At 39.3% G+C, this 14,234-nt stretch overlaps 1 pseudogene; it reads left to right on the top strand.

The window, feature by feature from the left end:
* The first annotated feature begins 5,315 nt into the window (after nt 1-5,315).
* LOC141572446 (synaptojanin-2-binding protein pseudogene) lies at nt 5,316-8,010 on the top strand (annotated as a pseudogene).
* Nucleotides 8,011-14,234: the final 6,224 nt, after the last annotated feature.

Below are 14,234 nucleotides of genomic sequence, written 5' to 3'. Positions count from 1 at the left end.
GTGACCAGCAGGCAGGAAAGTAAGCAGTGGCCACAGCCCTGTTGGGAGCTTGGAGAGGAGTGTGACACACAGCCACCCGATGGGCAACTCAATAAGTGATAACTAGAAAACAGAAAAATGGAGGCTGAAAACAAGAGAGGTGAAACTGATGAGCAGAGCAAGAAAGGATTGTATCCACATGGACTTTGTGGTAAGGGTAAGAAGGATAGGGTTAAATACGTAAGCCTAGACCTTGCAAATGGATTCCTTAGGAAGAATGAAATGGAGTAACAGTTACCATGAGCCAAAACAAGAAGCCCAGCCTCAGTCCCATGTGCTCCAGGCTGGAATTATTCCTGGAAGAGGAGCCTCATGATCCTATGTAGTGGCGAGGCACCTGTGGGTATAATTGCAGATCTCCCCCCGACCACTTTTATTTGCCAAGTTATACCCATAAAGTTTACCCAAAGCCTTTCTAGCCTCTGTACCTAGTTATTCTGGGTCTCTGGAGTCAATAAAACTGGAAACTGAGACTCTTAATGTAGGTTTACAAATACAGAATGGTTGTCTCACAAGCAAATACTGGTCTCAGGAATAGTACCACAGACCCTCTCCACAATGAATTTCCCTTGCTCTTCCCCTGCCTTCCACTCTAACCATAGCTATCCTTCTTATAGCCTCCCATCTTCTTTCTGAGGCTCTCATTTAAACATCTGGATTCCCGCTGAAACTCCATGGAAGTTGCCGGCCCTCCTCTTACCACTGGATGGTGGGAAGGAACCTGAGCGGGATAACGCTGATAGATTTTTCAACTTCTGCACTACTGACCTTTGAAGCCAGATGATTCTTTGTTGTGGGGACTGTACTGTGCATATGTTTAGCAGCATCCCTGGCCTTTACCCATCACATGCTATTAGCACTCCCTGTAGTCATGATAACCAAATATTTGTCTAGACATTGCCATATGCCCCTGAGACAGGTGGAATGTTTCAGTTGACAACCACTATGCAATGAGACCCTGAAGGGTTTCGTAGGAGAAACAAAATCAGATTTTGATGACAAATTTTAAAAGCTTTGTTAGTTTATTAAATAACATTTATTTATTGAAATGGCTTCAAAACTAAAAAAATACAAAAAAATTAAAAACACAAAATCCTACCATGCAGATTAACTTCGGTGAACATTTTAATGACCATCATTTCAGGAACAAGGACACAGTTAAATACATACAATTTTACACAGATGGTAATGTATAGCATACAATCTCCTTTTCCATTCAAAGTCTACTATGGACATCTTTTGAGATCAACAATATCAGTCTATTTTAAAAATTAATTTTAATTCCTGCATAATATCCTGTTATATAATTAACCAGATCTCTATGGGTTGGCAACCAGGTTCCTAAGCTTTCGCTAAAATAAATAGCACTGCAACTAATACCTTTAAACATACATCTTTGCATAGGCTGAGAATGACACTGTTTCACACTCAACATTTTCTGTGTATCTAGAATATTGTCAGGACCCAGAACTTGACAAAGTGAACTAGGCAGAGATCTCATTCCAAAGATGTACACAGACTGGTAGAGGAAATGAACACAGAACAAAATAAAATGTGATAAGTGGCATGGAAATGCAAGGTAAAAATGTTAGCAAAAGATGAAAAGAATATAACTGATGGGGTCAGGTGTGGCTTCACAGACATGGGCCTAGAAAGAGTCAGTGCAAAAGCTAATTTCAATTCCTTTTCTTCAAAGTTTATTTATAACAACCATACGTTTAAATGCCTATTTTCCCCCGCCTTTGCTCCCTGTGTATTAGCCAATGCCAGATTTTTCTTCTATAAGTACCCTGTATCATTAACAGGGCCTCGTACATACTGAGTCTTCAGTAAAGGTTTGCTGAATGGGGATATTTATTGGAAACCTTCGTGCCTGGAAACCACTCTCCTAAAGACGGAGAAGGGAGAATCACATAGGAGCAAATGGGCTATGGATACAAGTTTAAATTCCCTCTCAACTTCCCAAACTCAAAGACAGACCAGGAAACAGGGATGGGAAGAGAGGGAGGAAGAGTGAAATGTAAATTAATATTTACTTCTCTGATCTTCTCCTTCCTCTTCTGAAAAGCTTATCCAAGAAGAAATCTGAATGACTCTGCAGAAGGACAATTTGGGATGAGTCCTAAGGCTTACACTACAATTCGAATAATGTGGAGAAATATTTCACTCTCCTTATTTTCGTCTAGAATCTAATATCCCTCCTAAATTCCATCCACCAGTTAGCAGGAGAAAAAAATTAAACTTTCAATCTAATTTAAACTTAATCCAATCTGACAATTTAAATATATTTTTAGAAACTGTTTGGTCTCCATTGGGAAAAAAAAAGCTTGTTCACTAAGAGAGTTTCTCCTTCCCTGAGTCTCTCCGCAAAGTATGCGGGAAAGAGTGTGCTCCAGCAATCTCCTGGCAGTTAGGAGGGTTTTTCCTGCTGTGGTGGCTGCCACCTACTGGTCTCTGGCACAATCTCCTTTGTGGACCCAACTGCTGAACATGCTGCAAGATGCCCCTGCTGCTGAATTGGCTTGGTACCTGGGTCTAGACTTTTAGCAGGGACAACGTTGCTGAGCTGCAGATGGATTCTGCTGCCTGCATATCCCCTGAGTTTATTGCCACATCCTCCACCCCAAAAGTTGGCCCAGCAGTCCACACTACGGGATGGTTGAATCAACTCAATCTGCTATGGCAGGCCTATGGCAGCCCACTGGGTTTCAACTGAGCATCCACAGCACACAAATACTCAGGGTATCTTTGCAAAGCTAAACCCCAGGGCCTCCCTCCTCCTGACCACGATGTACTACATTTCTGTGACTGAGTCCTAAACTTGAAACATGGCCAAATCCATTTTGGATATCAAAGACTAATATTACCTCAGTCTTATTTCTTTCTGTTTCTTTTACAAAGAATTCTAATCTCCCTCTTGATAACTGAACACTTCTCATGTGCTAAGGAAAACTCTTGTCATGGACTAAGGATGCCACCTTCATCCACATCCTCATCCCCCATGTTGTTGCAGCCTGATGACTACAAAGCCTGTGCTCTTTTCACTTCAGCTTCGGACCGTTAAGCCTGGAAAGTTTCAGGAGGTTTGAAGAACAGAGGGAGAGAGACTGGAAGAAAACTGCCTGGTCACATCACAACCTACTACTGATCTAGAATTCTCACATAATTAAGAATCAGACATTTTGGAAGCTTGACTATTCATTCAATACACATTCACAGAGCACAGTGTAGCCCACTGTTAGTTTCCTATTGCTATTGTAACAAATTATCACAGACTTGGTGGTTTAAATCCACACATTAATTACTTTACATTCCTGGAGAGGTAAAGTCTAAATTAGGTCTTATGGAGCTAAACACAAATTATTCTCAGGGATGCATTCCACTTGGAGTCTCTAAGGGAAAAATCTGTTTCCTTGTGTTTTCCTCCCAAGGAAGAGGATAAACAATTGTTCTAAGTAAAGGTGAAATCATCAAGGGACACAGACAAAAAAAGAAATCAAATTTGTCTTTATTACAAATTTGTATTGAAAGGTGGATGGAAAAAAGCACAGCACTAGATTGGAGCTGACGCAGAGGGAGAGGAGATGGGATTCATGAGTCAGAGTCCTTTTCTGACCTGAAGGACCTTATAATCTCCACAGCAGGCAGTTTGTCTCATTAATAATACAAGGAAATGAAGCAGGGAGGGGAAAAAAACACCACATGAAGAGAGTAAGCCAATTGTTAGTAAAGTTATGTAGATTTCAGGCATACGATTATGTAACTTTACTAACAATCACCCCAATAAACTTTAAATAAATAAATAAATAAATAAATAAATAAATAAATAAATAGCAGCAGGCTAGCCTGGTGGCTCAGGTGGTTAGAGCTCCATGCTCCTAACTCCAAAGGCTGCCGGTTCGATTCCCACATGGGCCAGTGGGCTCTAAATCACAAGGTTGCCTGTTCAACTCCTCGAGTCCCGCAAGGGATGGTGGGCAGAGCCCCCTGCAACTAAGATTGAACACGGCATCTTGAGCTGAGCTGCCTCCCGGATGGCTCAGTTGGTTGGAATGCGTCCTCTCAACCACAAGGTTGCCTGTTCGACTCCCGCAAGGGATGGTGGGCTGTGCCCCCTGCAACTAGCAAACGGCAACTGGACCTGGAGCTGAGCTGCGCCCTCCACAACTAAGACTGAAAGGACAACAACTTGAAGCTGAACGGCATCCTCCACAACTAAGATTGAAAGGACAACAACTTGACTTGGAAAAAAGGCCTGGAAGTACACACTGTTCCCCAATAAAGTCCTGTTAAAAAAAAAAAAAGAAAGAAAGAAAGAAAGAAAGCAATGGCCCAATTAATGTAAAAGACTGCTGTTCTGGTGTTAATGGTTAGTGTTTTTCATCAATATGATTTGGGCATGAATAAATAATGGGCACAGATATATTGTTAAAAAAACAAAACAAAACAAAAAAAAAAAAGAGTGGGCTAAGTTGGAAATAGTCATCATTTCCAGAGGAACATCATTACCACAGAGGGTTATGCTGATTTCTAGTCAAACTCTGTGTCCTTCTAAGCCCTGGACCACCTCAACTTCAGTTGCATATAGATCAGGAACTTATCCTCCTAAATTCAACTGTTTACAAGGTTTCTTGATTCCATTTGGGATATATTTGATTCATTGTTATCTTCAATATTCTAGTGATTCTAACGTAGAAATTCATTTTAACTGAGCCTAATATCACAATTCCATCTGATACCAGAGACAAGCTCTGTCTCTCTCCAGTCCTTCTCAGAACATTGGATCCAGAGAGGGCTTAAGACCCTGACCTAAGAGTAAAAAAAAATATCAAGAAAGAGCCTGTCCCTATACTTCGAGACCTTTATGATTCTAGGCATAAAACCAAAAGCTGGCTTGAGGTCCAATTGGCAAATGCTTCCCCTGCTCACCACTAAATCCCTGACTAAATACTTGCTGAGCTTTCTGTACTGGTTCCCAGGACACTGCTTCATGAAGGCTTCAGCAGAATAAGATGCAGTTATTCAGGGTAAAGGAAAAGCTTTTTTCTCAATTTACAACCCTCCTGACACCAAATATGTAGGTTTTCCACACCAAGCAATGCTCCAGTTCTCTATAGACACCAACTGGGTGTCCTACAGTTCGATTCTAACACTAACTACCTGAAGTTAGCACAGAATCATAGGTTAAGGGCTCAGTCCCCCACTTTAAATACCAATTGCAAGGCCCAGGCTGTCACCTATACTTCTAACTGGCTATAAATTGGAGGTTTCCATGATCTATTGCTCAAGTTTGATAATTTGCTTGAACAGCAGAAAAGTGCTTTACTTACTATTACAAGTTTATATAAAGGGTATTACTCAGGAACGGCTAAAAGGGAGAGATGTACACGGTAAGGTATGTGGGAAGGGACGCAGAGCATGAGCCCTCGCTGGGCATGCTAAACCTCCTAGCACCTCAATGTGTTCATCAACCCAGAAACTCTCCCAACCCTGTTGTACAGAGTTTTTAATGGAAGCATGATTGATTAAATCACTGGACATTGGTGATTATGTCATCTCCGATATCTCCTATGGGGCTAGGGTGGGGGAAATGCTGAAATCTTACTCTCTAATCATTCTAATCACATGGACTCATCCAGGACTCATCCTTCAAAAGTCACCTCAGTAGCATAACTCAGATATAGTTGAAAGGACATTCTATGAATAACAAAAATTGCTCCTTTATCCCTATCACTGAAGATATTCCAAGGGTTTTTGATGGTCTGTGTCAGGAACCAGCATGTAAGACAGTTTATTGTATCACATCACACGGGGGTTCTTTGCAGTAGTGTGGGCATGTTCAACTCCCTTCTCACAGCAGAAGCTATGAAAATTTATGCTTAACATTTTTCTACAGGCTAGGAGTTTTCTCTTCAGCTGCCTCCCAGACATTGCTTGGGACCACTTTCCTCACCTCTGCCACACTAGCTATATAACTATACTCACTACCAACACCTCCTCAGAGGCTTAACCTGGACACTCATCAGGGTTACTCCAAGTCTTGGCAAGTCTTGAAGTGGTGCTGGTCAAATATAAAGGACACATACTACATAAGATACTACATAAGATAACCCAGCAAAAACGAAGAACCCAAGGGGATCTATGTAATACATCGAAGCAAACACAGAGAGTCAGCCAGAATGGGGACACAAAGAAACATGTCCCAAATAAAAGAACAGAAGAAACCTTCAGAATTATAACTAAATGAAATAGAGGTGACCAACCTATCAGAGACAGAGTTCAGAACACTGATGATAAGAATGTTTAAGGAGCTTAGTGACGACATAAAGAAGGATAAAGAAATCATAATGAACAACCAGTTAGAACTAAAGAATGCAATAACTGAAATAAAGAACACACATGAAGGAATTACCAGCAGGTTAGATGAGGCAGAGGATCAAATCAGCGATTTAGAAGACAAGTTAGCAGAGATCACCCAAACGGAACAACAAAAAGAAAAAAGAATACAAAACAATGAAGGGGGTTTGAGAGATCGCTGGGATAACATCAAGCGCAACAACATGCGCATCATAGGAATACCAGCAGGTGAAGAGAGGAAGCAAGGGATTGAGAACACATTTGAAGTAATAATGTCCAAAAACGTCCCTAACCTGGTGAAGGAAAACGAATACAAGCCCAGGAAGTGCAGAGAATTCCAACCAGGATAAACCCAAACAGGTCCACACCAAGACACATTATAGTTAAAATGGCAAAGGTTAAAGACAAAGAGAGAATCCTAAAAGCAGCAAGAGAAAGACAGAGGGTTACATACAAGGAACTCCTATACGACTATCAAATGACTTTTCTACAGAAACATTGCAGGCCAGAAGGGAATGGCAAGAGGTACTCAAAGTGATGGAAAACAAAGGCCTACAACCTAGATTACTTTATCCAGCAAGGCTATCATTTAAAATTGAAGGAGAGAGTGGTGTGTTTTGGGCGCCGCACGCTGAGATTGATTCACCTTCACCTGTGGGAGCCCTCGTTGGCCCAGGTGGGAAGCCAGACAGGCAGTAAAACATGAACGGAAGTGTGGATTATTCGGTCACTGAGGAAGAGATTACTCTTACCAGAGGATCCTCAGGGCTGGGCTTCAACATCATCGGTGGGACAGCCCAGCAGGATGTCTCCAACGACCGTGGCATCTACGAGGTCGCATCAAAGAGAACAGGGCTGCGGCCCTGGATGGGCGGCTCCAGAAGGATGATAAGATCCTCTCAGTGAATGGCCAAGACCTAAAGTACCTGCTGCACCAGGATGCTGTAGACCTCTTTCGTAACGCAGGCTACGCAGTGTCCCTGAGAGTGCAGCACAGGCTACAGGTGCAGAATAGGCCTATAGGACCTCAAGGTGAAGCAGAACTGAGTGGTATTCCCATAGCCATGGTGCTGGTGCCAGTGTTGTCCCTCACCAGGGTAGTGGCCTGGGCCTTCATGAGATACCGGCAACAACTTTAAAAAGCTTCCATTCTTCCCACGCTCCCGATGAAGACACATTTCTTTCTTCTCTCACTCCCTCTCCTGCCGTTCTTCCGTATCTTTCCCTCTCTCTGCACAAGCCAACATATGATTGAAAGAGACTCCTTCCCAACCAGACTTTGCTGTTCAAAATCTCCAAATCCTCGTATTCTAATGGGTAAGTAAAAGTATTGTTTGAAGGAAAGCTGAAGAAAAGACTTGCTTAGAACAAATGAAGTTATATATTTTACTAGGACTGCCAATAGAAGTTCAGCTACAACCCAAAGAGGGAAAGGCCCAGTCTTTCCATCACCACGGGTGATACCGGTTTTCTTAGCTGGCATGCCTCAAAGGCCTGTTGTGTGATATAAGAGGAAGAGAGGATTTTTCTCTTTAATGATCTTCCTTGGGAAGTTTGTGTGGCCTTTATTTACTTTCTAACTACACACTTGGGTGCCTGTATCAAACAAAAGATAATGAGGAGTGCATTTTTACTTCTTTTAAAAAATATATATATATATATATATATATACACACACACACACACACACACACACACACACATATGCATATATGATGGTATAATAGTAATGCCTTACGGAGAATTAAAGATGTGGAAAGTTATTCTGGTTTCTAGGTTTCTGTAAGGTATGATCTTAAAGTATGATGTGAGGTATGACCTTAATTGAAGTATTTGATATATAGTGGGAGTAAGAAACAGTGAGCCTTACAGGATGCCAATCTGAGTCATTGAAAAATCAAGAAAACTGAAGCAACTAATTTAAAATCTTAGAAACCTTACTCTCATAATAGCTAAGGTGAAGTTGAGGTAAAATGGCATAATTCAGCTTTGCACAAGTTAATCTGTTCAAAAACCTTTGAGATTTAAAGATAAATAAATCTTACCCTAGTGACTTTTTTGCTACCTCACGTCCTGTGAAAGGATCAGCTGGAAGGATTGTGGTCAAAACTATAGCGATGGGGCCAAAGCAACCCAATGAAAATACTCTAAAAAGAAAAAAGACTGCCTCCGAGGGGGCACCTGAACCCTCTCAGGCTGTCTGCTGGTCTTCTCGGGTTCTAATAACAGGCAGAATCCAAGAGAAGGAACTGTTCCCTGGCAGGATGGGCACGACATCAGCCTTGCTTCTGATTCAGTTAAGTTTAGAGCATTTGGATTGCTAGTGTTTTTGAAAAGCTCTACATAGTGGTTATGGCTTTTAATGAATAAACCATTTTGCAGGAAAAGTGGGAAAAAAGAGTTTTGTTTGTCTTAGTGGCAGGGAAGTTTGGTGGGTGTTTCATAGGGAAAGCTTGAGAGAAGGATATAGATGAATGGGTGCTAGGAAATACTAAGGTTATTAATGAGATGGGAATTGAAAGTTGGTTTTCAAGTACTAATGCGGGCTCCCAAAGCTAATTTTCTGGCTTCAAGAAAATAATTTCCAAAAAATTAATTATTTCCATCCTACAAACACACTGGCAAGACTAGGCCTTATATAATATTGACAGCAAGAGTATGAGGCAATGAGTTGTGTCTAATTTTTAGCATGGATGACCTAATGAGTATTTTACAAATGTTGATTGTTTATCAGCTTTGTTAAGACACTTTTACAAAGAAGTAAAATACATATAGCCTCCACTCTAAGGGGTTTTTTGGTCCCAGTTGGGACAAGAAAACTTATATATATAAAAATGAAATTAGCTGTATAGGCAGGGCAATGTAAGTTGGTGTCACATTTATATTGCATACAGCAAAAGAGAATGGTTACTGAATTTAAGACACTTGAGAAAGTTCCATGGAGGAAGGGGACAAGTTGAGGACCCTTGAGCTCACAGTCTAGTAGGAGAATTCATAAATAGATGAAAAGTTAAAAGTGTATCATCGATTAAATAAAAGTTTAAAACAATAAAATAAATGGTACTATTCAGAACACGATGCAGCAGCAAAGATGTGCAGACAACCATCACTTTTTTAGGAATTCAGAAAAAGAAAGCTGTCATGTAATGACATGAGGCCAGAGTAGAAAGGGAAGGCTTTTAAAAATAAAAATCCCAGAAAGACTTTGCCCTCTCGGTCAACTATTCATATAGGGAGAAACTTGCTTTAAGCAATCCTGATGTGACTTACACCTTTAGACCTAAACTGTTCAGTGCCTTTGAGATTCACTCAGATGATTGCACTTGTAGGTTCCGCAGAGAAACACTGACAATATTCCAGTTCCCACCGCAACCCGCCCTGCTGTGGAGGCACAGCCCGATGCCCTCCTTGTACCTGGAGGTCTGTGCCGTAGCTTCGGCAGTGGGACTGCTTGCTCCCAGGATTCATCTCAGGGTCTGGACATTAACTCCTGAGAGGACCCGAGATATGCAAAATGAAGCAAAATGGCAAGCAGGAAGGAAAGCTATTTAGTTTATCATTTGTTGATATATGTACGTAAAAAAAACACTTATCCCATCGTCGGTGGAAGTTTTGATTTGGTTAATAGGCATTCTGGTGCACTTTAATAATTTAGGTTTTCTCTGGAATTAAATAGCACTTAAAGATCAACATACTAAAGTTTTAGGCAGATATGCTATTACATTATTTCTGATTTTCTAGAAGACTTATAGATAAGATATCAGAGTCCATTGTAGGTCATTAAAAACATTCATGCTCTTTATAAATTCAATGTAATATTCCTGGCACTTTAGAGATTGTATCTTATATTCTTACTACCTAAATTACTGTATTCAAAGTTTTAAAAAAAAATGAATGAAAATATTTTTAAGACCAGATACTTAAAACACTTCTCTATATCACATTGCTTCAATCATCTATTTCCTTCTGCCAAGTTTTAATCTGTGCTATTGATTTAACTTAATCACACCATCTAGCCATGTATAATGGAAAAAAGAAATTAATATTTGTTACTGCATTCTGTGCCAGGTACTGTACTAAACCCTGATTGGTAACACTGTTTATGCCTCACAACTCCCATCTAAGTATTGTTATAAAGACACTAAAGAAAAGATAATAAAATTACTTTCCTAAGGTTACATCAGTGGTAATAATAGAATCAGGATTTAAACTCGACTTCAGGTACCACCATCAATGATACTTTCTTACTGGCAGTGGTTGTCAAACTGAGGTCTCTGGACAAAAGCATCAGCATTACATGAGGACAGGTGGCCAGTTAGCTCAGTTGGTTAGTGCGTGTGCTACTAACACCAAGGTTGCCGGCTCGATCCCCACCTGGGCCACATTGAGCTGCGCCCTTCTTTAAAAAAAAAAAAAAAAAAAAAAGGAAGCAATACCTGAGGACTTGCAAGAAAAGCAAATTATTGGGCTTCACCTCAGACCTGAATCAAAATGAGGAGGGCACCCACCAATCTGTTTTAATAAGCCCTATAGGTGACTGATTTGGCTAACGTTTGAGAATCACTGCTCTATGCCAGTAATTGTCTCCTTTTTCTCAGGTTGGAATTATCTGGAGAGCTTATAAAAATTCTCATGCCTGGGATGCATCTATGTCAATTCAATACAATCTCAGGGTGGGACTCGGGCACCAATAAAATACATTTCATCAAGTGATTCCAGTGTGCAATGTCAGTAAAAACTGCTGTATGGCATTTAAACCTAGACATTACTTAAGTTACATACAGACAGTGCTCCAGCCAAAAATGAAAGTTCTCTAGGTCCTTTTTTAGAGCCCCTCTCTTCGTGAGCTGCTCTCCCAAGTATAGGCGTAGAATAGGAAGTGGCTTCTGATTTGCTAAGGACTGACCAACCTTCAGCAAAATATATTAGTGAGTGTTCCAGGTTGTGCATCTGTTAACAAATTAGAACCAAATGTAGAACACTGGCATCAAAGGGAACCAGAAAGATTCTAGGATGAATCTGTCCTAGAGATAAGAAAATCAAGGCTCAGAGAGGTGAGCTAATAACCCAGAGAAAAGACAGTTTGTTGCAGAGGTGCTCTTTCTGTCTCATTTATGTCTTGAATGTGTCCACTACATGATCATATGCAGAACTATCCTTTTTATCTTAGTCCATTTCCATCTTCTCTCTTTCAACCTTAAATAAAGACCAGAAAAACTGATTGACAGCTTAAGTGTACTGCAAGCACTATGCAAAATTCGGAGATGCCACAGAATAATCTGAGAAAGACTTGATACCAAGTTCAATTAAGTGAGCTCTTCTGAGACTAATTCCAGTAGTTCTAAACTAGAGAAGTATGTTTTTGATGTTGGACATTGTTTTTATTGTGTAAATAAGCAACTTAAGATGTATTTTAAAAATGAAACAACATAAGGAATATGAAGCTGTCAAGTATGTACGGGAGTGGAGTTTATGTAATTTCATGTGGAGTCAATAAAGATTTTATTCTACTCAAAAAATAATCATAAAATACAATAAAATTGAAGGAAAGAGAGTTTCCCAGAAAAGAATAAGCTAAAGGAATTTATTACCACCAAGCCAGCATTGCATGAAATATTAAAAGGGCTTCTGTAAAAAGAAGAAAGATTAAAACAATCTAACTACAAATTTAAAAATGGCAATAACTATGTACCTATCAATAATCACTTTAAATGTAAATGGGTTAAATGCTCCAATCAAAAGACATAGGGTGGCTGAGTGAATAAGAAGGCAACACCATTGTATATGCTGTATACAAGAGACTCACCTCAGATCAAAAGATACACACAGCTGAAAGTGAAGGGTTGAAGGGTTGGAGTAAGATATTTCATGCAAATGGAAATGAGAAAAAAACTGGAGTTGCAATACTTATATCTGACAAAATAGACTTTAAAATGAAGAATATATTAAAAGACAAAGATGGGCACCACATAATAATAAAGGGATCAATCCGGCAAGAGGAAATAACCTTAGTAAACATCTATGCATCCAACATAGGAGCACCTAAATATATAAAAACAGATTTTGACTGACATAAAGACAGAGATCAACAGTAACACTATCATAGAAGGGGACGTCAACACACCTCTGACAACAAGGGACAGGTCTTCCAGACAGAAAATCAATATGGAAACAACAGCCTTAAATGACACATTGGATCAGTTGGATTTAATCTATATTTTCAGAGCATTTCACCCCAAAGCTACAGAATACATGTTCTTCTCAAGCACACATAGAACATTTTCCAAGATAGACCACATGTTAGGCCACAAAACAAATCTTGATAAATTTAAGAAAATTGAAATCATGTCAATTTTCTTTTCTATCCGCAGTGCTATGAAATTAGAAATCAACTACAGGAAAAAACTGGAAGACACACAAATTCATGGAGGCTGAATAACATGTTACTGAATAATGAATGGGTCAACCATAAGATCAAAGAAGAAATCAAAAGATATCTCGAGACAAACAAAAATGAAAACATGATGACCCAAAATCTATGGGATGCAGCAAAAGCAGTCCTAAGAGGGAAATTCATAGCAATGTAGGCCTACTAAAGAAACAAGAAAAATCATTAATCAACAGTTTATCTTCACACTTAAGGGATCTGGAAAAAGAACAGCAAAATAAGCCCAAAGGGAGTACAAGGAAGGAGACAATAAAGGTCAGAGCAGAAATAAATGAAATAGAGACCAGAAAAACAATATAAAAGATCAATGAATCCAAGAGTTGTTTATTAGAGAAGATAAACAAAATCGACAAATCTTGAGCCAAACTGATCAAAAACAAGAGAGAGAGGACCCAAATTAATAAAATCAGAAATTAAAGAGGAGAAGTGACAACAGACACCACAGAAATACAAAAAAATTTAAGAAATTACTATGAGCAACTATATGCCAACAAATCAGACAATCTGGATAAAATGGACAATTTGCTAGGAGCACACAACCTTCCAAGGCTAACTCAAGGAGAAACGGAAAACCTGAATAGACTGATTACCACTAGGGAAATTGAATCAGTAATCAAAAAACTCCCAACAAACAAAAGCCCTGGACCAGATGGCTTTACAGGTGAATTTTACAAAACATTCAAAAAAGAATTATCACTTATTCTCCTCAAGCTATTCCAAAAAATCCAGAAGTAGGGAAGGTTCCCAAACACTTTTTATGAGGCCACTATCACCCTGATCCCAAAATCAGACAAAAACAATACAAAAAAAAGAAAACTATAGACTGATATCTCTAATGAACATAGATGCAAAAATCCTCAACAAAATATTAGCGAACAGAATTCAGCAATACATTAAAAAGATCATACTCCATGATCAAGTGGGATTCATTCTTGGTATGCAAGTGTCGTTCACAATCCACAAATCAATTAATGGGATACACCACATTAACAAAATGAAAAATAAAAATCATATGATCATATCAATAGATGCAGAAAAAACATTTGACAAAATGCAGCAGCCATTTATGACGAAAAACTCTTAAGAAAGTAGGAATAGAGGGACCATATTTCAACAAAACAAAGGCCTTATATGATAAACCCACAACTAACATCATTCTCAATGGGGAAAAGCTGAAACTATTCCCCTTAAAATCAGGAATAAGGCAAGGTTGCCCATTTTCTCCACTTCTATTCAACATAGTGCTGGAAGTTCTAGCCACAGCAATCAGACAAGAAAAAGAAATAAAAGGCATCCAAATTGGTAAGGAGGAAGTAAAATTGTCATTATATGCAGATGACATGAGACTATATATAGAGAACCCTATAAATTCTACCAAAAAACTATTAGA

The sequence above is a fragment of the Rhinolophus sinicus genome, chromosome 14 (genome assembly GCF_057876585.1).
Source record: "Rhinolophus sinicus isolate RSI-liver-muscle chromosome 14, RSI-T2T, whole genome shotgun sequence".
Lineage (NCBI taxonomy): Eukaryota > Metazoa > Chordata > Mammalia > Chiroptera > Rhinolophidae > Rhinolophus > Rhinolophus sinicus.
Note: the sequence above shows the minus strand (reverse complement) of the source record. Positions and strands in the feature narration are given on the sequence as shown.